This window comes from Dromiciops gliroides, chromosome 5 (assembly GCF_019393635.1).
Source record: "Dromiciops gliroides isolate mDroGli1 chromosome 5, mDroGli1.pri, whole genome shotgun sequence".
NCBI lineage: Eukaryota > Metazoa > Chordata > Mammalia > Microbiotheria > Microbiotheriidae > Dromiciops > Dromiciops gliroides.
This window is the reverse complement of record NC_057865.1, coordinates 163,004,496-163,032,463: the sequence shown is the minus strand read 5'-3', so window position 1 is coordinate 163,032,463 and position 27,968 is coordinate 163,004,496. Positions and strand designations below refer to the sequence as shown.

The 27,968-nt window shown below is 36.3% G+C and overlaps 1 protein-coding gene across 4 annotated transcripts in view; it reads right to left on the bottom strand.

Moving 5' to 3' along the window:
• FAM107B (family with sequence similarity 107 member B) overlaps positions 1-27,968 on the bottom strand; it is an 82,382-nt gene that overhangs the window by 40,116 nt on the left and 14,298 nt on the right. Inside the window, exon 1 of one of the 4 annotated variants that reach the window (XM_043968197.1) lies at positions 11,082-11,191. The exons of the other annotated variants lie outside the window; for them this stretch is intronic. The gene's annotated coding sequence lies outside the window, so the exon portion shown is untranslated. Of the gene's footprint in view, positions 1-11,081; positions 11,192-27,968 lie in introns of those variants that run through there. 4 annotated transcript variants of the gene reach the window in all.

The window sequence follows — 27,968 nt, the reverse complement described above, 5'->3', positions numbered from 1 at the left end:
TTTTTCACCTTTCTATTGCTAGCCTCAAAATGGCACTGATTTTTGTTTCTCATAGTAGTCCATTAGCATAATATATTAGCATTACAGAGGGCTGACAACCCCTGAGGTTTTTTAAAAGAAGGGGCATAATTAAAGCATTATATTAGGAAAATTATTCAGGCAATGGTCTGAAGAATGGATCACAGAAGGAAAACACTGGAAGTAAAAGACTAATCAGGAGGCTGTTGCAATTAGAAGAAATGAGGGCCTGAATCTTATAAGGTGGAAGAAAGGAAGGTGTGTGTGTGTGGGGGGGAGGTACATAAGATATCCCAGAGGCAGAATTCATAGGATTTGGAAAACGAGTGTAGTGGGTGAGGAAGAGGGAAACTGCCTATATTCTTAATCCTGAAGTCAGTCTTATTCAATTTTTTATATATGCTCAATTATGACCATGAAAATCCATACCTGGTACTCTTTTTATAGAGTAATTATGGGAGAATACATACTGAAAGGGACCATGATAGGCCACTCAGTCCATCCTTTTCACCTAATCATTCCCTCGTTTTCTCCATCTTGACACTTCCTCCCCTGCAATAAGCTAAAACCATGCCATGAAAATTCAAATTTCTTATTTTTTAAAGACCACTGAAGAGATTTACACCACACACACACACACACACACACACACACACACAAACACACACACTCACATAATCCATCCTTCCCTCTCTAAGAAAAACTCCTGTTCATAACATCTAGCAAATTATAATCAGTGATATTTTTACATTATATATTTCAAGTAGGTATAACAAGAGAACATTTCAATGCTAATTTTCCTCTCTTCAATATTAAATTGAAAATACATATTATATGCAGTGATTTTTCAATAGAAAAATAAACTCAATTTCCAATATTTTACTCCCAAAAGTCTACCAAACTCCCCTTTGTCCAGTAAGTATTCTATTACCCATCCTCCAACCTCAGGTCTTTGAACTAATACTTATGGGCTATTTCTAAGTACCATGGCTAAATTATTTTAATAAATGCTGATCTAACCTAAGTCCTTCTAGCACATATTCCTCCTTGTTTTCCTCCTGAGCAGAAACAAAGGGAAAGCTGGCACTACTTACTATTTGAGTCTTTTATTTAAAGGTCATTACTAAATCACCCCTTATCCTTCCATTTTCCAAACAGAATAATCCCAGCTTTTAAACTCATAAATTTTGTTTTCGGTGTTTATAAATGTTCCCTTCTATGTTTCTGTGTTGTAGATGTCCTCTGAAAGTTGTCAACATCTGCTAACTCCCTCTTGTACGGTGAAGCAACCAAACTGAATTCAATACTCTTAAGTACTCAATAAAATAGTAGGTAGCATGTCACATTTTCTCACGTGTGCTATGGCTTAAATATGTAAACTTCATACTTTTCCAGAAAAAAAGGTAAGGCACTATAATGCTAAATCAATGGCTAACACCTTCTGCCAGACTTTCCCATATCCAGAGATAACAATTTTCTTGCACCACATGCCACCCCTTCTCACAAGTATTTATTGAGTGCCTATTATAACCATAGTTGATATTTATATAAGGCTTAACTACAAAGGACTTTTTATAGATCTCATTTGACCTTCAAAGTTACCCTATCAAACAAGTCCTACAGGTATTATTATTCCCAATTTACATATGAAAAGACACACTCAAAGAGGTTAGAAATATGTCCCATTTGACACAGTAAATATCAAAGGTATGACATGAACTTAAGTTTCTCCTGATTCCAAATCCTTTAGACACTCTACTAAAAAAAAATCTATTCAGCAAAGTATTTGCTAACTTGAAGAACATCCTTCCTACCCTCAGGAAATTTATAATCTGTTTTGGGAGTTGAAAATCATATACATGAAATCATTTGAAAATCAATGATTTTGAGAAAGGGATAAATTTGTCACCTAAAGAAACTGGAGACAGCTTCATGGAAAAGACAACTTGAACTGGACGTTGAAGGAATAAAATAGGGGGGCAGCTAGGTGGCACAGAGGATAAAGCACCTGCCCTGGATTCAGGAGGACCTGAGTTCAAATCTAGCCTCAGACACTTGACACTCATTAACTGTGTGACCCTGGGCAAGTTACTTGACCCTCATTGCCCTGGAAAAAAAAAAGAAAGAGAAAAGGAACAGGGAAGGTATTCCAGGAAAGGGAATACAATGTTGGCAAAGGCTCAGTGCATATGAGCTAATATATGTAGGACAGTAATCCTAAATCAGACTAAATTTGGGGCTAGATTTTAGATTCAGAGCTTCAAGCCAAACTAGAGGTCATCTATATTAGGAAAAAGTGAGAAATTAAGTTGGATAGGTAAGGTGATCCTTTATTTAGGCAAACCAGGCAAAAGGATAAGAGACAAGAGGAAACACCATAACTTTTTTTTTTTTGGTGAGGCAATTGGGGTTAAGTGACTTGCCCAGGGTCACACAGCTAGTAAGTATCACGTGTCTGGGGTCGAATTTTAACTCAGGTCCTCTTGACCAGGGCTGGTGTTCTATCCACTGTACCACCTAGCTGCCCCTACAACATAACTTCTTGAACAACAAACTGACAATATAGAGGCAATGTGGAAAAGAGCGGATGATGTCCTGGACTTAAATCAGAAAGACTTGGGTTTAAATCCTACTTCTGAGCCTCAGAGCTTACAAATAAAATGAGGACAAATAATATGGTGCTATGCAAATTAGTAGGGATATGCAATTATTTTAATGCAGGTCCATTTTGTGTCAGCTACATGCCCATGCACTTCTCCACTGATTGTCATTCTGACCTTGACTAGTGGAAAATAGATTGAGCCGGTTTCGCACCTTTAGCTAGTTTTGTCAGATGAATGTTGAATTTTGTGCCATACTTAAGTGTTGCACTTTTCTCTTTTGTTGTGTTGTTAACTATGATTTTAAAGGATATATAATTTGAAGGAAACATGCAAAAGTTGTAACTCTTATAGAGCACGCTTCAATGACTATAAGAGAAATTGTAGTTTTAGATCTGGGCAACTCAAGTGCTTTAAGCACTATTTAATAAAGTCCGCATGAAAACAGTTTCAGTCAAACCAAAGAGCTAAATAAAGTGTCATTGAATAAATAAAATCACCAAAAATAGATAAACCAGTGCTGCAAAATAGCTTAATTTATTCTAAGGAGAGGTGAAAAAAGAAAAGACCTTCAGAGGGAACTAACAAACTGACAGCTAGAGGTGCTGTTATTAATTTCTCTACCTCTCTTTATAAGCTTCTTGAAATAGGAAGAGCAGCTAGAAAACCAGCTTTTAAAAATGAATAGCTAAGGGGCAGCTAGGTGGCACAGTAGATAAAGCACTGCCCCTGGATTCAGGAGGACCTGAATTCAAATCTGTCCTCCACAATTTGACATTTAATAGCTGTGTGACCCTGGGCAAGTCACTTAACCCTCATTGCCTCACAAAAAAAAAAAAAAAAAAAAGCTGATAGTACTATGAAGAAAAACACCTCTTTAGGGCAAAACAATATAACAGAGTGTTGAAGACTGGAAAAAAATAATTTTGTACTGATGAATGTCCCTATGTACACTGATGAAAAATAAAACAAAGCCAAGAAAATAATATATACAATTACTACAAGGTAAATGGAAAGAACCACTACCACAAAACAATAAAAAACTGAACGCTGCGAAATTATAAATGACAAGCTTGTCATTAATGAAAAGATGAGAAGCCCCCTTCCTACATACTCCTTTACAGAGGCTGTGAGGTTTATAGAAGAGGACTATAGCATATAATGTAAGGTTGTTTTTGATGTATTGATTGGTTTTGCTGAATGTTTTGTTCCATTATTTTTCTATTATTTTTCTTTCCCTTTCAATTCCCTGTTATAATGGCTTATTTTCGGGGAGGAGTGGGGAAATCTAGGTGATGTGAAAATTTTAAAATTTGATAAAAATTTATTTTTTAAAAGGAAATTTATCCAAGATACAGAGATAAACCTTCTTCAGTAGCCTCTGAACTTACCTGACTTAAGCTACTCTGAAATAGGCAATATCCAAAACCACATCATTATTCCTATAGAGCAGAAAAAGTCTTTGAAAAAGTACAAAACTCATTTATGCTAACACATACTTTAAAAACCTCAAGGGCAACTAGATGGTGCAGTGGATAAAACACCAGCCCTAGATTCAGGAGAACCTGAGTTCAAATCCGACCTCAGAAACTTGACACTAACTAGCTGTGTGACCCTGGGCAAATCACTTAACCCTCATTGCCCTGCCAAAACAAAAACAAAAACAAAACAAAACAAAAAAAACCCTTATAAAGTATAGGCACTGAAGGACTTTTTCTTAATATCATAAAGTGTCTACCTAAAACCAAAAGCCAGCATCATATACCAAAGGGATATAATAGAACCTTTTCCAAAAAATACAGGAGTAAAAAAAGAAATTTAAAAAGCAAGAATACCACTCTCTCTACTATCATGTGCTATAGTTATGGAAATGCTAGCAGCAGTAATAAGAGAAAGAAATTAAAGGCATAAAGATAGGTAAAGAAATAAAACTATCCTTATTTGCTGATGATCTAGGGAATCAACAAATATATTAATCAAGACAATAGCTTCAGCCCAGTTGGAAGCTACAAAATTAACTCTCAAAATCAACTGTATTTCCATATAATAACCTAAAAAATGAAATAATAGAAAGGGAAATCTTACTCCAAGTGACTTATAAAGTACATAAATACCTGGAAATATATCTATCAAAGCACACAAAAGACTCTTATGAATTCAATTACAAAGTGCTCTTTAAAGAAATAAAGAACAATAAATAGCTAGAGGAATATCCAAATAGCTAGAGGAATATCTAGTGCTCATAATTGAGCCATACCAACATAATAAAAATAATACCAAAATTAATTTATACTTTTAATGATATACTAAATTATTAAAGTTTATAGAATTTGATAAAATCATAGCAAAATAAATTCTGAAAAACAAAAAAATCTAGATATCAAGAAAAATGATGAAAAGATAAAGAGAAGGGGGGATTAGCACTTTCAAACCTTAAACTATATTATAAAGCAGTCATCAAAACCATCTAGTAAAAATAATCTATAAATTAAAATAGATGAAATATCACAAAAACTGCAAATAACAGATTAAAAATAGCAAGATAGATAAATGGAAGAGACTAGACAAGGAAGAATCAGAACACTGGAATTCATTAACCCAGAGTTCATCAGAAAAATAAGTTACTAAGAAAGGAAATCACCCTTTGATAAAAACTCCTGGAAAAACTAGAAACCATTCCGGAAGGAATTAGGCTTAGACCAAAAAGAATTAGAAGAGAAGATTATACACTTCACACAGCTACAGGTAGGAAATTTATTCTTTTTCCTCTTTGTTTTTTTTTTTTTGCAGGTCAGAAGAGGTTAAGTGAATTGTCCAAGATCACATAGCTAGTGAGTATCAAGTGTCTGAGTCCGCATTTGAACTCAGGTCCTCCTGAATCCAAGGCCAGTGCTTTATCCACTGGGCCACCTAGCTGCCCCAATAGATGTATTCTTAAGCAAACAAGGGATAGAGGAAATTACAAAAGATATACAATAGGTAAATCTGATTAACTGAAAGTGAAAAGCTCCTAATACAGACACAACTAGTGCACCTAAAATAAAAAGGGAAGTGATTGAATGGAAGAGGGAGATGCATGCAGACTGTCAAACTTCCCTGATAAGGGTTTGGTATCCCAGATGTATAAACAATTAATGTTAACATGTACGTATGACAAATAGTGATTTTTCAATAAGTGGTTGAAAGATATGAATAAAACAGTTCTCTGTTGCAGAAGAACTGCAAAATATTGTCAACCATATTAAAGAATGCTCCAAATCACCAACAATGATAATGACAGAAATGCATAATACAACACTAAGATTTAACGTCATATCCTGCAAATTGGGAAATAATAGTTAAAAGATAAGACATTAGGTTGAAGGAACATTTCATTGGTACAACCATTCTGGAAAGCACTTTGGAATCATGCAAATGAAGTGACTAAAATGTCCAAAACCTTTGAACCAGAGATTCCATTAGTGGGCTTATACCCTAAGGAGGCCACTGATACATTAAAATACTTATATCAGTATTTTTAATAGCAAAGAACTGGAAACAAGGTAGATGCCCATAGATGGGGAATGCCTGAATAGATTGTGGTATATGAATGCTATGGAATATTATCATGCTATAAGAAATAATATGTGTGATGAATACAGAGACGCATGGAAAGCTCTACAAGAACGGATGCAAAGTATAGTAAGTTGAGACAAAACAGGAAAAACACAACACACATAATAACTACAACATGCAGACCCACAAAATCAAAAGTGAATATTGCGAAATTATAAAGAAGCATGGGTCAAAAGAAGAGATTTGAGAGGACACTCCCAAACTATCCCTTCTCAGGAGGTGGGAGGTCCAGGGATGTTGCACATGTTTCTGGTTTTTTTTCAGAAGGAAGGAAGAAAGAAAGGGTGCAAGGAAATAAGCATTTATTAAGTGCCTATTATGTGCTAGGCACTGTGCTAAAACACGGGGCCTATAAAGGGGGAAAAAATGTCCCTACCCTCAAAGAAACAAAAAGCTAATAGAGGAGACACTAAGCAAACAATTATGTGCAAACAAGCCTGACAGGATAAACAGGAATTAATCAATAGAAAATAAATACTAAAATTAGTAAGGAATTGGAAAGGCTTTCTGTAAAAGACGGGATTTCAGCTGGGACTTGCAGGAAGCCAGGGAAGCTAGGGATGGAGACGGACAGGGAATGCATTAAACGCTTGAAGGCTAACTAGTGAAAATGTCCAGAGTCGAGAGATGGAATATCTTGTTCAAGGAACAGCAAGTGATCTGAACTCAAAGTCAAGCCTATCTTGAAAATGAATAAAATGAAAAGGAAAGAGGTTCTTCCTCAGACTCTATATAAGAGCATATATTCAGCATTTCTGATCCACAAAGCCAAAGAGAGAAATGCCAAGAGTCAGCAGCCCCTTCTAAAACCCAGAAGAATCCAGGAGGCTTTTCTTTTAGTCAGGGGGAAAAATGAAATATCCCTTAAAAATCTCTCATTCATGGAATATACACATTATTTTCACCCCTTAGATCATTAGCTTTTTTCAAGTCTTATTTCATGAGCCACCTCCAATAGGAAGTCTTTATTGATCCTCCTAGCTTTTAGTACCCTCACCCAATCCTACTAGGTCTTATCTGCTTTGGTGGAAGGAATTCTCCCTGATTAAAATCATAGATCCTGCCTGGTGTACTGACCTGCATATTTCTCCCCCTCCAGGAGAAATATAATTCCTAGAAGACATGGACTGTTTTTCACCTTTATATCAAATTCATATCAAATTATATCTCCACAGATACAGACTTAATTATCTGAAATCCCCTTCAACTCTAATTCTATGATCTGTGTAATGAGTAATTAATTGACTAGAGATTCTTAGAGAATTTCCTGGGACACTGAGAGGTTAAATGATTTGCCCATAGTTACCCAGCAAGTGTCAAATACAGATGAGCCCAGGTCATTGTGACTCTAACACTTTGCCCACTATACCATATCATATTAAATCTTACCCTACACAAAGTGCTTAACAAATGCTCATTAAATTAAATTTCCTCAACAACTTAAAGGAATTCTTATACCTAGAAAAGTAAATCTACCCTTCAATTCACTTCATGCTTCATCAAATCTTTTTAAATGGTTTCTTGTATTGTTGCTATCTTGATTTCCCATTCTTTACTTCCCAGAATCAAATATATTTGTCCATATTATTATGTTCACTAATATAGGAATTGGATTTGTGACCTTTGTTTGTTTTCCTATTTATTATCCATTGTTTTATTTAATATTATTGTTATTAGTATTTCTAAGTAAAAAGTTATTCCCAATGCACTATTAAGGAACTATATAGCCCTCTATGAACAAACAGAATTACAGACACACAATATTAACACTGGGAAAAAATGAGACTGAAAATGAATACATATACATTACAATGCCAGTTTTCATTTCTTAAAAAATAAATCCAGGAAATCCTCATGGATTTGCTGATGTAACCTCCAGTAAGCAACAAGCAGTATGAAAATAAATTTCCTAGTAAATGTCAAAGGAAAAAATTTAATCCTTCTCCATGGGGGTTAGGGTGGGGAGGAAGGATGTTGCAAAGACTCTACCATCTGGTGATAATAAGCCCGATGGTTAGCCAAGGGAACTCACCCACAGAGTCTATTGTTTCATATAAACGTTTAATCCTAATGGAGGATGGGAAAGACCTGCAGAGGAAAGAAGTCTTTCCAGTCTTCTCACCTCAGAGATTTCTCCTGTGCCCCCCCACAAAAAATTGGGGACACAGAGACAGGTAACAGAAAAGACACAAAAGTGCCCTAGCACTTCCATAAGTAGTCAACTGTCTGGGACATATAATATAATGTTTCCTTAATCCTTTGGGATAGAGGTATAAACTCCTTTCCTCCCTGAACATACAGGGAATGTCTAACTTTACTTCTTTCACAAGCACTTTTCTGTGCTCCACCCTTCAACTTATGGTCCCACAAGCCACTCTTAACAAGAAGAGCTGGGACTCAGGTCCATTCTAAAGCTGTTCAAGTTTGGTCAAGATTCAGCTAGTGTTTTCCTAGTTCCTCCATGAATTTGGGGCAAGATTCCAAAGAAAGGAGACCAAATCAATAGTAGAGGCTGAGGTTCTACCCAAAGGTAGAACCACCACCCCAGTGGGCCTGCAAGGCTTGGAGCCTCAAAACCTGATGGGAACCCAAACTGTCTACCTGTAAAAGTACACATAGGGACTATAAGAATAAACCCCAACCTAATAAATGAAGTTTATACTAATTTAATAAAGAACTATTTCATTACTCAAAAAAGATAAGATTTCTTATTAAGACTTTAGGTTAACTATTAAGCTAAACAACAGTTATGAAACCTGTTAAAAATTTAACTTCACATAACTAAAAGTTTTTGTACAACTAAACATGAAGTCAATCAGCACCCTATTTTGAGAAAAACAGCCCATATTTTCTAAACAGGGATATTGCAAATCCATTTAACCAAGAAAAACATGAACTATATAGTTAATAAGGAATAATTTTTCATGAATTTTCTTGGAGAAAAGAGCAGTAGGTTGAATTATTCTTTTATCTGGGCAAAGAGTAAACCCGCAATTTATTTAATGAGTGGTTTTTCTTCTTTCCTCCCCGTAAGGAAAGAGGAGTTAACAATCATGTAAAAAGATTGTGGGTGGGTCACCAAATGTCCTGCAGCAATCCAAAAGTCGCCTGATTGGTTGAAAATGATCTTTGGCTTGGAAAGGAAAAAAAGAGCTCAGTCCAGATAGAGAGCACCTATGTGAGACAACCCTAAAATGGCCAAGTTCTATCGGGGAGAGGGGGGACCATAAGAGGCTTACAGGAACATTATTTTGATATGGTATCTAAGCTAAAAAGTCATTTACGTTATGTATTATTCGTCCACAAGACCTTCAGAGGGACAGGACAGACTCAAAAGATGGATTTTTTACACATATTCCTCTGCTATTGTTTTATATTTGAATTTATATCCTCTCTCCCCTCATAAAGAACTATCCTTCCTTAAACTCAAGTTGGTTCAAATGCGACAGGGAAGAAGGAGGATACTGGAACTGGATATCCAATTCAGGTAAAAGATGTGAAAGAGAATACATGATCTACTGCAGCAAGTTTCTGAATTTAAGGCAGCTCAACATTTTTGAGCCTGGGAATAGAGATCAGTAAAAGTTCAGAAATCAGTAAAGATAGAAATAGGGTACCAAGAAAGCACAGACATCCCATGAAGCTAAAGGTAGGATTTTTAAAAACCCAGGACTGATTTCTTAACAACTTACTGCAAAAATGAACATAGGAATCCCCAGAAAAAAGAAAAATAGTATCTAATGAGTTTTCAAGTACTGTAACTGTTCCTGAAAACACACTGCTTCAGTCCTTAGTCATGGAAAGCACCCCAGAGGGAGGAAGAAACTTTCCCTGATCACAGCCAAAAAAATAGTAAGAAACAAATTACATTTACAAAGGTTTTCTGAAATGGCACTTCAACTTAGACTTCAGCAACTATAAGGGAAAAAAAATTAGAGGGAAGGAATGAGGAATTAAGAGGATTACAATTTTTTAAAAGCTTTTAACTACTTTATCTTAAAAAACTTCATATATTAATATTAGATCAGCTCAATAGTTTTCATTTAAGACTGTTTATTTCGGTGAAGCTAACAACTTTATAAGGAAAGAAAACCCACAACTTAACTTTGGCTTTGAATTCCCCAGGTCTACTGTCACAATGGCTTGTATATAATGGGTATTTATTTTTGCATTCATTTTAATATAACATAACCAAAATGCCAGAGACAGAGCTGAACACAAGAATGGGGGGAAGAGGAAGGGGCGGGGAGGAGAGAAGGATGAGGAAGGCAACTTAGATGGAAATGAATTTAAAGTAGCAAATAAAGTTTAGGTTTTCTGGGAGGGAGGGGGAGAATTGGAGTGATAAGGAGACAATCAATCACTATTGCTTTATAGCATTTTCCCACAGAAATAAAATATGTTCAGTAACACCACAGCATAGACAGTAAAATATCTGAGTTTCCTAGGGTTTATGTTTTTTAATCTACAACTTAAGAATTCATACCTCCTCTTAGCAAAATATTTTATCTACAAAGAAACTATAAGAAGATTCCAGTAGGTACATATTTTCTGAGGCTTGTGTCTAGTTCCTGCTGTAACTAGCAAAATAAAAAGTGTTTGGGGAAGAAAAGAAAAAAAAACCTTTTTGGCAAGAAAAATTGCTGGAGGAGAACAAAATCCTATAACTATACTTCCACCTAATTTTTTGTTTAGATGAAAAAGGATACAAAATCCAAATATTAACCACCTAGAATAACTAACTATACAGCTTCCAAATCCATGACCACACTCAAAAAGTTCAGAATTAAGAAGGCAGATGCTAATTTTTCCCCCTATGGCAAAAGAGAACTTCCAAATAAAACTTACCTTTTCAGGAAGCCAAATCTGTGCCCAAAATAAAAAAGGAGAACCAGTAGCAACTTTTAGAAAAGAGTTATGTCTGCATATACCAGTCTTTGTGTACAGCTGAATGACCTCACATGGCAAAGAAACTAAGGCAAACAATGAAAAACAGAATGGAGAAACTCTAGTACCAGTTACTGATTGCCTGAGCCAATGGAAACTGCTGTTTCTGAGAGTGAGCTGTAAGCACAACTGACCAGCTACTCTGAATGTAAATACTCTTGGTACAAGTTAATTTAAATCTATTCACTAAAGCAAACATTTGCCACTTATGAACCAACTCCCTCATTAAGTGGTGTGACAGTATGTAATACATAATAGGTATCTTCAGTCCGGGAATGGCAACGAGGCCCCCATTTACACTTTTACAAAATAACACTGATTCCCTATCCCTACTCTTTTATCTCTTTTCCAGCTTTCTATAAATATCTTCCTCAAATAGGTTGATTTGCCAAGATGTCATATCTATTACATGTAGATTTTAAGAGTATTATTTTAAGAGGCTTATTTTTTTATTAAGAAAAATGAAATCTAGGACTCAGAGCATCAGAAATACTTTATTAAAAGAGGCTGTTTTAGGGGCAGCTAGGTGGCGCAGTGGATAGAGCACCGGCCCTGGAGTCAGGAATACCTGAGTTCAAATCCGACCTCAGACACTTAACACTTACTAGCTGTGTGACCCTGGGCAAGTCACTTAACCCCAATTGCCTCACTTTAAAAAAAAAAAAAAAGAGGCTGTTTTGTTTCTTCAAGAAAGTGTAGTAGAGTGTAAATAACACGCACTTACAAATCAAGAAAGTTATGTTGTGATGCCAGGTGAAACATTAACAAGACTGCAACAGTGGGCAAATCATTTTGAATCATGTACAAAAATGGAACTAATCCTAGGTCACAGGGTTGTTCTGTTAAAAGTACACATTTAGTAATAAAGTGCTACTTAATATTATTTAAAATTTAAAATTCTATGAGTCTATAATTTAAAGGCCAAGTAAGTTAAAAGAGGCAAATTTTATGTTCTCACAAAAAACAAAAACAAAAACCCAACCCAGAAACTATTAAAATAACTGTTAGGGAGTGTTATTAAATGCCAAGAAGTATATTTATTGGTTCAATTAACTTTGAGGATGGTTAAAATGAATTCACTGTAACCCACATCCTGCCCTGCCAAATCAGGAACAGATATCCCTGGGATTCTTTATTCCTCCTCTCCATTAATGGAGCCAAAGGAAAACTGAGGCAACCAAATAAGCAGAGATCAACTAATGTTTTGGGGAGAAACATTTATAAGTAATGCTGTTTGTTTGATCCACATTTTTATATTTACCTTCTCTTCCAATTGAAAATCTGACAGTAAAAAAGAAAACACAAAACACACTGGACCTTATGAATTCATTCATCTATTGTTCTTGTTACTCAGCCCCAACTCCCCAGAATTCGTTCAGAAAATGATGCTGCACTGATCTCAGTATAAAATTAACGTCAGAAGAACTGGTTTATATACTTAGGGATCTGATTCCTCTTTTAGTAAAGACAAAAAAACATAATTCACTGAAAACAGTTTTTGCATTTTTTTTAATGTTTGTTTTTATAACAGAAGAGTTCAATATGTGTGTATGTGTATATTTTTTGAAAAGGTACACTACTAGACTCAGGAATCTGAAGACCTAGGTTTCAGTCCTGACTCCCAATACTTATCAGTTGTGTGGGCAAGTCATTTCATCTATTGGAGAAATAGATGTTTCCTCATCTGTAAAATGGAAATAATAATAATATTTTCACAACCTATCTTAAAGGGTCATTGTGATGAAAGCACTTTGGTAAAACATAAAGCATTATATAAAGTTGAGCTGTTATTATTTACTATCACAAAATTCAACAAACAAGTATTCCTTAATACCTGGGCAAAGAGGGAAAATCAGTCTTTCTCTGTTCACTTTCCACTTTGCCAAACTTCCAATTCTCTAAATTCTTGCAGATGTGTGGCTATCATCTCTACCTCAAATCCAAGATGGAGTCAGAAGGGTATGTGTGGGTGTATGGGTGTGAATTTCACTATCACATTACACATACCGCTGCTGCCAATCACTAGCCAACAGTGGGCTAAATATCACTGTTTCTATTCAATTAGCCAGCTCTAATCAAGGCTAACTTTTTGTTTCAATCTTAAAAATATTTTATTATTTTCCTGTTACAATGTAACAAACTTTTGAGAGAGATCTTAGTATACAGGATTTTAATTCTAATATTCTTTTTTTTAAAGTAGGTTTTTGAGATTTGGCATCTTAGAGTAAAGGTAGATGAAATAATATACATACATACACTTTAAAAATAAGCAGGATAGGGGCAGCTGGATGGCGCAGTGGATGGAGCGCTGGCCTTGGAGTCAGGAGTACCTGAGTTCAGGTCCGGCCTCAGACACTTGACACTTGCTGGCTGTGTGACCCTGGGCAGGTCACTTGACCCCAATTGCTTCATTAAAAAAAAAAAAGCAGGATACCATATATCTCCCCAACATGTGCCTCTAAACCAAATCAGTCACATATAGTCAGGAATTATATGTAAGCTGAATGGCTCTCTAATTGGCTCTGAACACTTCCCCACTGGCCCCTATTCCTTGACAGCTAAAGCTTCTTCTTCCCTAGTAACTATTGCTATGTACTCCTTCCATAAATCTCAAGTAGGGGGAAGTCAAGTGAATTTTCTTTTAATTCATTTACATAGAAGCATCCAAGTATCTCCTAAAAATAACTTAACACAAGTTCTGTCAAACATTTTCTATTTTAATGGTTACTTTGGATGATAGTAAGATTATGAATTACTTCCAGATAACAGCCCCACACTTAGCCTTTTCCAATGCTCCTACTTTGCCATATCTATCACCTTTGAACAGTGGCAATAAAAGAAAAAGAATTCAGTAAATACCCTCTGCTGAGAAATTAACAGAGCAGAAAACTCAAATTAAATGGTAATGAACTTTGAAGCCAATAGCAAATCAAAGAAATTCATCAGTGATAAGCAGCACACTTAGTACCCAATGTATTGTTTTCAGAATAATTAGAATTGTTTTAAAGAGAAAATGCATACACACAAAAAAGTTGAATTTTAAAAGATATCCTGAAAAAAAAAAGATTACAGCCAAAAGTTGTAAACTGAAGGATATCAATAAACATTTTTAAAAGATACCAGGCACATGGGCAGCTAGGTAGTGCAGTGAGTACAGCATCAGGACTGGAGTTAGGAAGACCTGAGTTCAAATTTTACCTCAGGAACTTCTGGTTATATGACCCTAGGTAAGTCACTTAACCCTGTTTGTCTCAGTTTCCTCATCTGTAAAATGAGATGAAGAAGGGAATGGCAAATCACTCAGTATCCTTACCAAGAAAACCCCAAATGGGGTTGGACATGACTGAAATGACTGAACAATAAGCACAGGAGGTTACAGGGAAATTATTATCGTTCAGTGTATTCTTTGTTGGTCATATAAATCTAGAATATAGTTACCCTTGGTAAGAACCATGTCCTATGATGACCAAGAGAAACAGGATATTTAGCCTACAGGAAAAAGACTAGGAGGAGGGGTACAGAGAACAAACAGATCTATGGGGAGAATTTAACAGAGAAGACAGATACTGGCTCCATAATGTAAAGAGCCTATCCAAAAAGTGAACAGGCTACCAACCTCACAAAGCAGTAAGTTTTCAGTTCCTGGAAGCACTCAAGTAGAGTTTAAAATAGTTACCTGTCAAGGATGAAGTAGAGGGGTAGCAGGCAGAACTGGATGACCTAAGTTCTCTTTCAACTATAAGATTCCATGAAAATAATAATAATAATAATAGATCCGTCCTTATGTAGTCCTTTAATGTTCACATATCACTGCCTTCTGAAGTAGATAGTGCATATATCATTAACCTTTTCTTATAAATTAGGAAACTGAGACAACAAGAGGTTAAGTAACTTGCCTAGGATCACACAGAAAAGGTTTAAGAATCCAGGAAAGATAACAGACTTGAACTGCCCAGTCAAGTTTCCTATTTGTCAAGATGTTCCCAATTCATTACAACTTCCTTCATCATTCTTGAAGAAAAACTCTTTTTTTTTTGGTCTGGAAAGTGCCACTGAGAAGGATGGGGCATCAATAACGTTTTTTAAAAGCATGAACATACAGACAGAAAAACAAGAGAGAGAGATATAAAAGAGAGGCAAAGGTCTCAGCCAAGCTCTTCCCATCCTGATTGGGGAGATACCCTTGCTGGGTAAGGAGGGGTTGATGTCATCTCCTTCCCCACCTTTACCCCTACATAACTTTCCTATCTGTACTCAGCGTCCAATAACTCAATTAACAAGCCTATAAAGTGCCTACATAGTGCTAGGCACCATGCTAAGTGTTAAAGATAGAAGTAAGTGAAATGGCCTATACCCCCAAGGGATTTTTGAAACCAAATGGCATGGAAATGCCATTACTCTCAGTTAGGATTATCAGGGCGAGATCTAGACTTATATATGTGAGAACATTTCAACCTAGGACTCAAAAGCAGGTCCTCTACAAAGAGACCAGTGTTCTTTGAACTACTCTATGCTGCCTCCTTCCAAGAGTGACCTATCACTGAGAGACAAGCCAATGAAATGAGAACAGAGTGGGAAAGAATGAATCTGTAATAAACAAGGGGTATGGGTCACTCACAAACAGTCTTACAGACGACCAGCCTAGGAAATCTATACAGGGAATAAACCAAAGCAGATAAGGACAAATAGGAAAAGCATAATAGTAACCAAGTTAGAACTATAAACACAAAAAGGGACCTCTAATTTCTACGAGGACATCCAGTTTAGGCAAGCCAAGTCTTAGGAGACCCTAGGCCTTTTCCTGCCTTTGTTAGCTACTAGCTATATGACTATGCAAAACTAACTATTCTATGACTCAAATTCCAAAGTTAAATAAGACAAATTTTCTATTGCAATAGAGGATAAAAAGCGCGGGCTCTGGAGTCAGTGCTAAGACTGAAATCCTACCTGTGAGGCTCAGGCAAGTGGCTAAACCTCACTGAGCCTAGGTTTCCTTCTCTTTAAAATGAGAGATTTTACTAGATGGCCTCTGAGGTCTCTGCCATCTCTAAATCTATGATCCTGTCACAGTGAGACTTCTGAAACAGAAACATTAGCGTGCTACTTCAAATTTAGAACTGTTTTTCCATTTCATTGGGCATCATACACACCTTAAAAACACTTTACCAGGGCAGCTAGGTGGCACAGTGGATAGAGCACCAGCCCTGGATTCAGGAGGACCTGAATTCAAATTCGGCCTCAGACACTTGACACTTACTAGCTGTGTGACCCTGGGCAAATCACTTAACCTTCACTGCCCTGTTCCAAAAAGCAAAACAAAACAAAACAAAACACTTTACCAAGCAAAGGTGCAAGATGAATATGGTATTTTTTTGGTTTATTATTTTTATTTTTCAAATAAATTTTTTTGTAAATTAATCTGACCCCCTTCTACCCTCCTCTGGTCCACCACTGAACATTTTTTCATAAAAACCTGAGAAATAAATCCCTTGATACATATCTATGTAGTCTGGAAAAATAAATTCTCATATTAGACATGTCCAAAAATATATTTCTTTCTGAATTTTAAATTCATAGCCTCTCTGTCATCTTTATTCTTTTTGGACTCATGGTTTATCATTATTGGGTCAAAAAGTTAGATATGGTTATAAACCAAGTCAAATAGTCTCCCCAGGTTTAATTAGGTTTAGACTTAGTGGAATCTCTCCCTTTAATTAAAATTTGAGTTTTAAATGCATTAACATTAACATACCATTTATGTATCTCTGAGACCAGTCTTGAAGCACATCCTAAGATATAGATTATAGAAAGATATAGATTAAAGAAAGCTGAGGAAGCCAATAGGCAAAGATGAAGAGAAAGAGCATTCCAGGAATGATGGAGTCAGAGAAAATGCTGGAGCTGAAAGATGGAGGTCTTGTTCAGGAAGCAGCCAGGAAGCCAGTGTCAATGGACTGAAGACTAAGTGGGAATTACAGATCCCTAATCAGCATGGAAAGAGCTGGGCCAGGGTCTTTACCTCTCTTTTATATGTAACTGCATCTTCTGTATGTGTGTCTACATGCTCATGGGTTTTTTTTTCATGCCCCCCCCCCCGGCCTTTTCATTGGCACTTCCCAGTCAAAAAAATGGTTTCCTTAAAGAATGAGGAAGGAAATACTCATGGACTGGTAAAATCATGGCAAATAGCAAAAGACCTGGCAATTCTAGTCAGTCTTTAAGTATAGGTTGCTCAAAATGATTAACCTTTATTTCCTAGATACTGATCAGCCTGACTAAATGCCAGAAACCAAACTGAGCTCAATGTAATTACTCTCTTGATCTGGCTTCAACCCATCTTTTTCCACTGGGCCTAGCTCAACGACTGACACTTACATGTAAAGATGGCTACTTCCTGAACAAGCAGGATGTTTATTTTGTATTCAACTAGCTCAGCAAATAGTATACCATTTGTACTCTGTTTAAGCTGAAATGGGGTTAGGGAGGGAGAGAACAGGACATACAGTCAGTTTGGGGGCAGGGGGTCCTCCAAAAACAAGGTCAAGCAAAATAGATTGTGAAAACTGGGGCTGGTCATAACTTGTCTTCTATTACACAAGTTCATAAAGAAACATATTAAAGGGGGAAAAGTAACTTTAAGAGAAGGTAAATACCTTGGATGGCTTTCAAATTCCAAATCTAAAAGCCCACCTTCTAGAAGAAGCCTTTACTGGTCTCCCTTAATGCTAGTGTCTTCCCTCCAAGACTGCCTTTCATCTACTTTTATATGTCTTATGAGCACATATTTGTTTGCATGTTGTCTCCCCCATTAGAATGTGAGTTCTTGGACAATAGAAATTGAGGTTTTTTTCCCTCTCTTTGTAGCCTTGGTGCTTATTACAGTGCTCAGCACTTAATAAATGCTTGTTGACTGACTAATCTGTAAGACAGTGTGGTACAGTGAAAAGTGTGCTGCATTTGGAGTCAAAATACCTGAATTCCAGTACTACCCTTTGTGACCCTGGACAAGAAACCACAACTCTCTGGGCCTGTTTCCTCATCTGTGATTTCTCCCTAAAGTCCCGTCCAGTTCCAAATCTTCATCCTTAGATTTGAAAACGCTTCCTGGAAGAGCATCATTCTATAATCTCAAATACTTAATAAGAGTGCTAGACTTTGGGAAAGGAAGCCCTAAGTCTGAACCCCACCTCCGACATTTATTAGCGTGACGGTGACAGCATGGTCTACTCATTTAATCTGAGTCTCCACTTCCTCATCTATAAAATAAGGATAAAAATGCCAGTGTATACACTGGCCTCAAAGGGTTTCTGTACAGCTCAAATATGAGACTACATGTGACGTGCTTTCAAACTTTAAAGCAGTACCATATAAATGACCCTTTGGTAACACCATCCTCCCAGGCCCTCGAGCTCAAAATCTATGTTTTATCCTTTACTCCTCACCACCTCCCACCCTACATATCCAACCTGTTGCCAAGGCCTATTGATTTAACCTCTATAACACCTTCTTAACTTGGCTCTTTCTTCCTTCTGACACGGCCACCACGCAGAGGTGCAGCTCCTCATCACCTCATGCCTGCACTGCAGCACTAGCCTACTGGTGGGTAGGCCTGCCTCGAATCTCTCCTAATTCCTAGCAATCCTCCATTCAGTCACTGAACCGATTTCCCAAAAGCCCAGGTCTGACCAGGTCACCTCCCTGCTTGGTAAACTCCAGTGGTTCCCTGTCACCTCCAGGATCAAATGCAAAATGCTGTGTTTGGTGCTCAAATTCCTTCAAAACCTAGCCCCTCGGGACAGCTAGGTGGCACAGTGGATAGAGAGCACCAGCCCTGGATTCAGGAGGAGCTGAGTTCAAATCCAGCCTCAGATACTTAACACTTACTAGCTGTATGACCCTGGGCAAGTCACTTAACCCCAATTGCCTCACAAAACAAAACAAAAAATGTTTTTAAAAACCTAGCCTCTCCTACCTTCCCAGTCTTCTTATACCTTCTTCCCTGACATGTACTCATCTACTGATAGCTAGGCCCCTGGCTACTCCATGAACAAGAACTTCCATCTCTCAGCTCTGGGCATTTTCTTTGGCTATCTCTAGTTCCTAGAATACTCTCCCTCTTCATGTCTGACTACTGGCTTTGCTGGCATCCTTTAAGGCCACGTTAAAATTCCATCTTCTCCACAAAGCCTTTCCCTAAATTCTAGTGCCTTCCCTCTTTTAAATATAGCTTATTAATCCTGGATATAGATTATTTGTACATATGTGTTTGTTGATTAGATTGTGAGCACCTTGAGGGCAGGGACTATATTTTGCCTCTTTTTGTATTTCCAATGTTTAGCATAGTGCCTAGCACAAAGAAGGTGCTTAATAAATATTTATTAACTAACTGTATAGTTTCACCACAAGTTAATTTTTTTTGGGTGGAGCAGGGAGGGTTAAGTGACTTGCCCAGGGTCACAGAGCTAGTAAGTGTCAAGTGTCTGGGGCCGGATTTGAACTCAGGTCCTCCTGAATCCAGGGCCGGTGCTTTATCCTCTGCACCACCTAGCTGCCCCCACAAGTTAAAATTTGAGGTGACAAGTAACTTTAATTTTCTATAGCAATATTATTTTTTTGTTCAGATTATGACATGTGTAAGGGCTAAAATTCTAGCTACACACGCAACTTATTCCATCAATACATATGCCTAGGATCAACACCAGAGATGGAAAATGAGCAATACCCAGAACTAAGGTGGGGATGGGGAGGGGAAAGAATTTTGCATTTAGGAAATTGTGCTATACTTCTACTTAAGCCCAGGTACTCCCTGCCACCAAAGGTTAGCTTTTTAATACCAATATTCTCTGGGTGAAGCTATGTGGCTATCACCTGTAGATCACTACAATATAAGAAGAATCAAAATTTCAGTTAATCAAAAGAATGCAAGGTATATTTTGAAATGCTGCAGAATATTATCAAAAATTATTTGTATGAGTTAAATGCCATAAAAATGACCTCATTAATGACATGTAAAATGGGAAAAGGAGGTGAGTCAGTCATGTAACAAGAGTGAAGCAGATAAGAGTCTAAGTACTGTACTTGTATTAAATATATCACAATTATTAGACAAAGTTCTCCATAAAGTTGGGCAGGTCTTCTATGGAAGATTGCTAGCAAGGATATGAACAAAAATCTAAGAAAGGCTAAGTAAGCATGGATAGGTTAGGATCTGTATAAGTGAAGAAAAGGTCCACACATATGAGCTCATAGATATCCAAAAAAATATTCTAGCACCACGTTGAATCTGTAGTTTTTAAATCTTGATAATTAATAAAACATCTGCTATTCAAATCCCTCCTGAGCTCTGACTTTTTAAGTGTCTTATACTGAACTACAGGGCCATAAATTCAGAAAGGATCTCAGTTATCTAAGTAATAGAGTAATTTACATATGAAATATCCAGAGTACATTACATGTAATTAGAAAAGCAAAACATGTTAAATTGTATAATGCTTTATTATAAGAAGAATAATACCAAATGATGAGCAATCACAGTGACCTTTCTGATTTCTTTAAGAGAATCAAGAACTACAAATATAGCAATAAAGAGGCAGCCTGCTACACAGGTGTCAATAAGTGAGACAATCAATGGTACCATATCACTTACTCTACCTCATGTATTTCCTTTTGCAATTTCTCTTAACATTTCTCCCTTCCTTATCTCTTACTTATTTCTGTCCCTTTCTTATGCTATCAATTAGACCTTGGGTTGGCCAGTAGCACTCACAGATATTGAAAGGCACTGCCTTCCCTGACAGTGGCACTACCAGGCCAACTGTTAAGAGCCTAAAAACTCCCCACTATAGGACTTCAGGGCTGTTCTTCAAAAGCACCATACGTTACTTATTCCTAGATAGGCATTAAACCCAGCAACCAATCTTCTCTTTGAACAGCCTAGCATGGACTTATAACCACACAAAACTATTTCAATCTAGGGGTGGAACACTATTTCAAATACTTCTAGGAGAGCTATCATATTTTACCCTCTCTCAGTTCATGAAACTATCAGCTTTCAATTGAGTCAGAGATGGCATCTCTATCATCAGTTCATGCAGTACAATACCAAAGAAATTAAAGATCCACCAAAATGCCAAAGTATTAGCAGGTTAAGCACAAAGCCCCAAAACCTAATTCTATTTAAACTCACATTATAAATAAAACTAACCCAAGCTATATCACAAGGAAAATTGTATTCTTCTTCCTTCTCTCACCCACTTCCCAAAAAGTGAACACTACATTTCTAAAAACTTTGGGAATAAAAAGGATGAGCAATTTTCTAACACATGCCAGCAGTTAAATACACAGCCTTTAATGCAGAAGACAGAGTTGGCTTGATGTTTTAAATGGCTGAAAATTTGTATTTGGACTCTTCATGACAGTCACTAAGGAGAAATATTCCCTATTTAATAAGGCAGAGGGTTTTGTTGTTGCTGTTTTCGTTGTTGATTCCATACCAAGCTTCCCCAACCTCTGCATTCAAAGAGAACTCAAAGGTCACTTATTTGTCTCTTTAGACATTTTCACCTGGTAACCAGTTTTTTAATAGAATAAGGGAACCATAATATAATTTCCCCTTGTTTTCTCTTCCTTTCAAAGAATGAAATCCTTAGTAACACAAGTCAAGAAATGATTAGCTGAGCTTCTTTTGGTAGAAAGGTAAGGCTCAGAAAAACGTTTAAGTAACTGAAATACTCTGCCCACTACTATATCAAATCGCTATGCTTGACTTTTAATCTGTTTCCCAAATACAACTATTTCCTCTTTTTGACTAGGTGGTTTGTAAGATATTTCAGCAACAATATAGCTTCTGTTTCTGCTTCCATTTATCTTCACCCAAATATCAGTCATCATGATTCCCCCCACTGGTTTCTGGATTTCATCACATGAGCATACTTTCTTTTATTCCATGATTCCTCATCACTTCCTTTTTCCTTTTGAATATGGCTCAATCTTCCAGTGTCAAATTCCAGTATTGGGTCTCACATGGTCATGTCTCTTAGTGATACCTAAAAGGATAAATTTTCTTATTCATGCGAGGACCTCGTTCACTTTGTTAGCAACCCATATCTTTATGAATTGGCGTATTGGTGTCTGAGGGTACCAGTTTATTACTGGCTTATTTCTTATGTTTTTTATAGTAAAGCTATTTTTCCATTTGGGCAGCAAGCAGGTCAACAAATTCATTTGGCTAAATTAAATTTAAGTACTATTAGAAATATGCCAAAAGGGGCAGCTAGGTGGCACAATGGATAGAGCACTGGCCCTGGAGTCAGGAGTACCTGAGTTCAAATCTGGCCTCAGGCACTTAACACTTACCAGCTGTGTGACCCTGGGCAAGTCACTTAACCCCAGTTGCCTCACAAAAAAAAAAAAAGAAATATGCCAAAAGAAATTGACTTTGCCCTTTGTTCTTCATCCTTTTTAGCTGAGTTTTGCCCTAAGCCTCAAGACTTTTAAATAGTCTCTCATGGGATTCTTAAAATCTTTTAATTCCAAATATGGCAGCACTGAGACTCATGCACCTACATAAGGGAACTACAAAGCTTTCAACAGGAGGAAATGGATCTCTTCTTCTAAGTGTTTGTCAAAACAAGCTCCTCAACTAATCTCAGTTGCAAGATAACCTACCTATTAAACAACAAAATGGAAGACATATATTGCTACCTTATGAATCCAATTCCTACTGGCACTGCTATTTAACTTTTTTTCTTTCCATATACAGTATAAGCTCCTTGAAGGCAGGGCCCATACTTATACTTCTATATAAATTTTTAAAAGAGAGAATGTATGCAAATGTGCTTTTCAACCTTTACAATGCTATATAAATGTTGGGTGTAGTTATTCTACCCCCACAATTCCACATTGAGTGGGAAGAATTCTATAAACTTTAGCTGAATGAACAATATCCTTAGGTCATCTTGATTTCTTTCTACTACTTCAAATCTCTGAGGCACTTGACACTTACTAGCTGTGTGACCCTGAGCAAGTCACTTAACCCTCATTGCCCTGCCATAAAAAAACAAAACAAGAAAAAAACAAATCTCTGTAAAGATTTCAGGTTAGAAGTATATCTCAAATTTTCTGGGCTGCATGAAATTTTCCCTATTATGAATTCAAATCTTTTATCCAAATTCAATTCAACACACACTTATGAAGCATCCACTATGTACTAGGCACTGTGCTACACAAAAACAAAAATTAAAAACATTCTCCATTCTCAATAAGCACTAAGTTAATACAAGATAATTTAAGGAAGGAGAAAACACTAATAACTCAGGGAAATCAGGAAAAGCTTTGTTATATTTGGTCATAATGCAGAGCTGAAAGGGTTGTTAGAGACCTCAGAGTCAAACTCTCATTTCACAAATGAGACAACTGGGTAACACAAAGAAAAACTGACTGGCAAGACCACAAAGCTACTAAGTGTCTGAATTGGGATTCAAGCTCAGAAATGAATACACCTTTTTCTCAGCAGCTTTACAAAAAAAGCTTGTACCTTTACAAAAACTGATCATATATTGGGACATAAAAACTTTCAAATTTTTATAGATAATTTCTCAGACAAAAGTCTTATAGCTCAAATATGTAAAGAACTCTGTCAAATTTATAAGACTACAAGTCATTCCCCAATTGATAAATGGTTAACAGATATGAACAGGCAGTTTTTTCATGAAAAAATCAAAATTATATATGATGGGGGGTAGCTAAGTGGCGTAGTGGATAAAGCGCCGGCCCTGGATTCAGGAGTACCTGAGTTCAAATCCAGCCTCAGACACTTGACACTTACTAGCTGTGTGACCCTGGGCAAGTCACTTAACCCCCATTGCCCTGCAAATATATATATATATATATATATATATATATATATATATATATATATATATATATGATGATATAAAAAACACTCTAAATCACTATTGATTAAAGAAATGCAAATTAAAACAACTTTGAGATATCGTCTTACACCGATAAGAAGGGGAAAGTGACAAATGTTGGCAGGGATATGGAACAATTTAGGATACTAATACACTGCTGGTGGAACTGTGAACTGATCCAACCATTTTAGAATGCAATCTGGAATTATCCCAGAATTATAAAACCCTTTGACCCAGCAATATCACTATTAGGTTTGTTTCCCAACGTTATAAGGGAAAAAGGAAAAGAACTTACATGTTCTAAAATATTTATAGCAGCTCTCTGTAGTGGCAAAGACCTGGAAATTAAGGGGAGGTCCATTGATTAGGCACAAGTTGTGATATATGAGTGTGCTATAAAATATGATGAGCTGATTGACTTTAGAAAATGATGGGAAGACTTAGACAAAATAACAAAGAATGAAGTGAGCAGAACCAAGAAAACACTGTACACCGTAACAGTAATATTGTTCTAAGAATAACTCTGAACGACTGTTATTTTTCATATTATAAATATTTAAATCAACTACAAAGGACCTATGAAGGAAGATATCATTCACATCCAGAGAAAGAACTGATAAATAGAAGTATGTATAGTACTATTTTACATACACACACACACACACACACACACACACACACACATTTTTTATTTCTGGTAGCCTTCTCTAGAGCAGGGTGGAGAGAGAGAAAAAAGTACACATCAGAAAACAAAAGAAAATTTACAAGGAGGCACAGAAAATCAGGGTAGTCTGAAAATGAAGTGTAGTATTTATTACATAGTTGTTTTTTAAAGTAAACGGAAGTACAAATTCATGGTTTTATATTGAATCCTCTTATTTTCTGCTGTACCTATGAAAATGGTTTTTTTTCTTTTTGTATTTAAGTGCAAAATGAATTTAAAAAACACACAATCACAAAAATATTTATAGCTGCTCTTTTTGTGGTGGCGAGGAATTGGAAATTGAGAGGTTGCCCATCAATTGGGGAATGGCTGTGCAAGATGTGGTATATGAATGTAATGGAATTCTATTGTGCTGTAAGAAACAACGAACAGGAAGAGTTCAGAGAAACCTGAAAGGACTTGCATGAAATAACAATGAGTGAGATGAGCAGAACCAGAAGAATATTATACACAGTATCATCAACATTATGTGTTGATCAATTGTGATAGACAAGATTCTTCTCACCAATCCAATGGTACAAGAAAGTTCCAAAGGACTCATGAAGGAAAAGGCTCTCCAAATCCAGAAGAAAAAAAAAAGAACTGTGGAATATAGATGCTGAATGGACCATACTATTTTTTTTTTTGGTGCTGTTGTTTTTCTTTTTTGAGATTTTTCCTTTTTGCTCTGATTCTTCTCTTATAACATGACTAATGCAGAAATATGTTTAATGTTATTATATATAACCTATATCAGATTACCTGCTGTCTAGGGGAGGGGAGAGGGAAGGGAAGGAGGGAGAAAAATTTGAAATTGGAAATCTTACATAAACAAATGTTGAAAACTATCTCTACATGTAACTGAAAAATAATATAATACTTTTATTAAAAAAAAACCCACACACATTCAAATGAATACTCCAAATCACTGACTAGAGAAGCACAAGTTAAAAACAACTCTGAGGCTTCATCTCATCCAGCATAAAAAATGTAAATAGTCAATGTTACTAATGCATTCCCAACCCAAAAAAATGCCTTTTGTTTATGCTGTGTATGCTTACATATTTACATGACTTCCCAAAAGAATGTAAGTTCCTTGAGAGGGGAAACTATTTTACTTTTTGCTTTGTATTCCCACTACCTGGCACACAGTAGACAATAAGTGTTTACTGACTAACTGAATGTTGTAGAGGTTTTATGGGGAAAACAGGCCCATGAATATAATTGTTCATGGAGCTCTATAATCATTGGTCCAACTGTTTTTGGAAAACAAGTTTGGGATCATTCAATAAAAATCACTGAACTCTTCACTCTTTTATGAATTGATTCCCCTACTGGCACTGTATTTGCCAGGAAGTTAAAGACAGAAAGAAATCCCTATCTATACCAAAATATTGACTGTAGCATTTTTATAGCAAAAAATTGGAAACAATGGGTATAACCTTACCCACCAATTGGTGAGTAGCTGAAAAAATGTAATAGAATATAATCGTAGAGTAAAAAAAAGAAAAATTCAGAGAAGACATATGAACTGATGCAAACCAAAGTCAGCAGAACCAGGAGAATAACAACCTTGCTAAATAAAATATAATTTAAAACAACAATGAAAGGCTTTCAGACTCAAAATGAATGCAATGACCAATCTTAATATGTGAGGAAGGACAAAACATACTTTCCTTTTTTAAGTAGGGAGATGGTTGACTATAGGAAGGGAGATGGCTGACTATGGGTAGAGAATGCTATGCAGACTATCAGATATAGTCACTTTGTTGATCAGGTTTACTTAACTTTTTTGTTACAAAGATTGATTTCTACATGGTGTTAAAAGAATGCCTGTTGACAATGGGCATATTGGGAAAATGACTTTTTTTAAAATGCATCAATAAATTTTAATAGATACCAACACAAATTAAAATGCAATTCTCAGATATGCCCTTTGTAATAGCAGTACTTAAATATTATTGAACAGATATGAGTGATAAATTAGGTTCCCTAAAGTAGTTCAAATTCATTTTAAAACCTCTATGAAAAGGGATGAGTAGTTTGTACCCAAATGAAACTATGAAATGGTTCACCTTGAAAGTATAGTCAAATTGGGGCAGCTAGGTGACGCAGTGGATAGAGCACCACCCTGAAGTCAGGAGGGCCTGAGTTCAAATCTGACCTCAGACACTTTACACTTACTAGCTGTGTGACCCTGGGCAAGTCACTTAACCCCAATTGCCTCACACACACACATGCAAAAAAATATAGTCAAATTATCCGACATTTCTTACCTCCCCAACATGCAAGTAATCATACTTGAATTGTTAGTGAACACAAATATAAAAGGGGGTAGCTATGGGTAGAGAACAACGCCACAGACTTTCAGTCAGTGTCCCTATTAAAAAAGCAAATAAATATAAAAAGTTAGAACAATAACAAAATGAAATAGCCATATAAGAGGGGGAAATGTCATTTGTAAGTGATTATCTAGCCAACAAAAAACCAACAGCCACTTAAAACTTAGACTCAAGATTCTATAAGCAATGTTTAACCAGTTAAGAAATTAGACATTTAAAACCAAAACCCCCTGAAAACGGGCTGCCAGTTTACCATCCCACTATTCAACAAATTCTAACCATTGAACATGTCTACTATACTAATAGTACTGTATTAGGCAGTGAAGACACAAAGCCAAATCAAAAAGCTCCTGTTCTCAGAGAACTTATATTCCTCTGGAAAGATACAGTATATATATACAAGTACAAAGAAATACTATTTGATAAGGAAAAGAATACAAACAGTCAATCTGGGAAAGCACAACAGATTTGGCACCCAAACTAATCCTAAAATAAGCACTCTGTTCTGAGCAGTGCAAAAAAGAAAGGAATATACATATATACATAAACTTGGGCACATGGCAATTTCAGTCTGGTGCACCTGTGATTATACTGGTGTGAAAAATTAGTCAACCTCTAGAGTAGAGAGTTACCTGGAACACTGAAAGGTCATAAATGACTCAATGACTGTCACAAAGCTATGGTTAAAGAGGTGAGGTATGAACTGCAGTTCCATGAAAAGTACTCACTCTTCAGAACTGGGAGGACATTGTGCATAGTGACAGCAGTATAGTTGGATGAGCAATTGTGAATGATTTAACTACTCTCAGCAATACAATGATCCCAGATA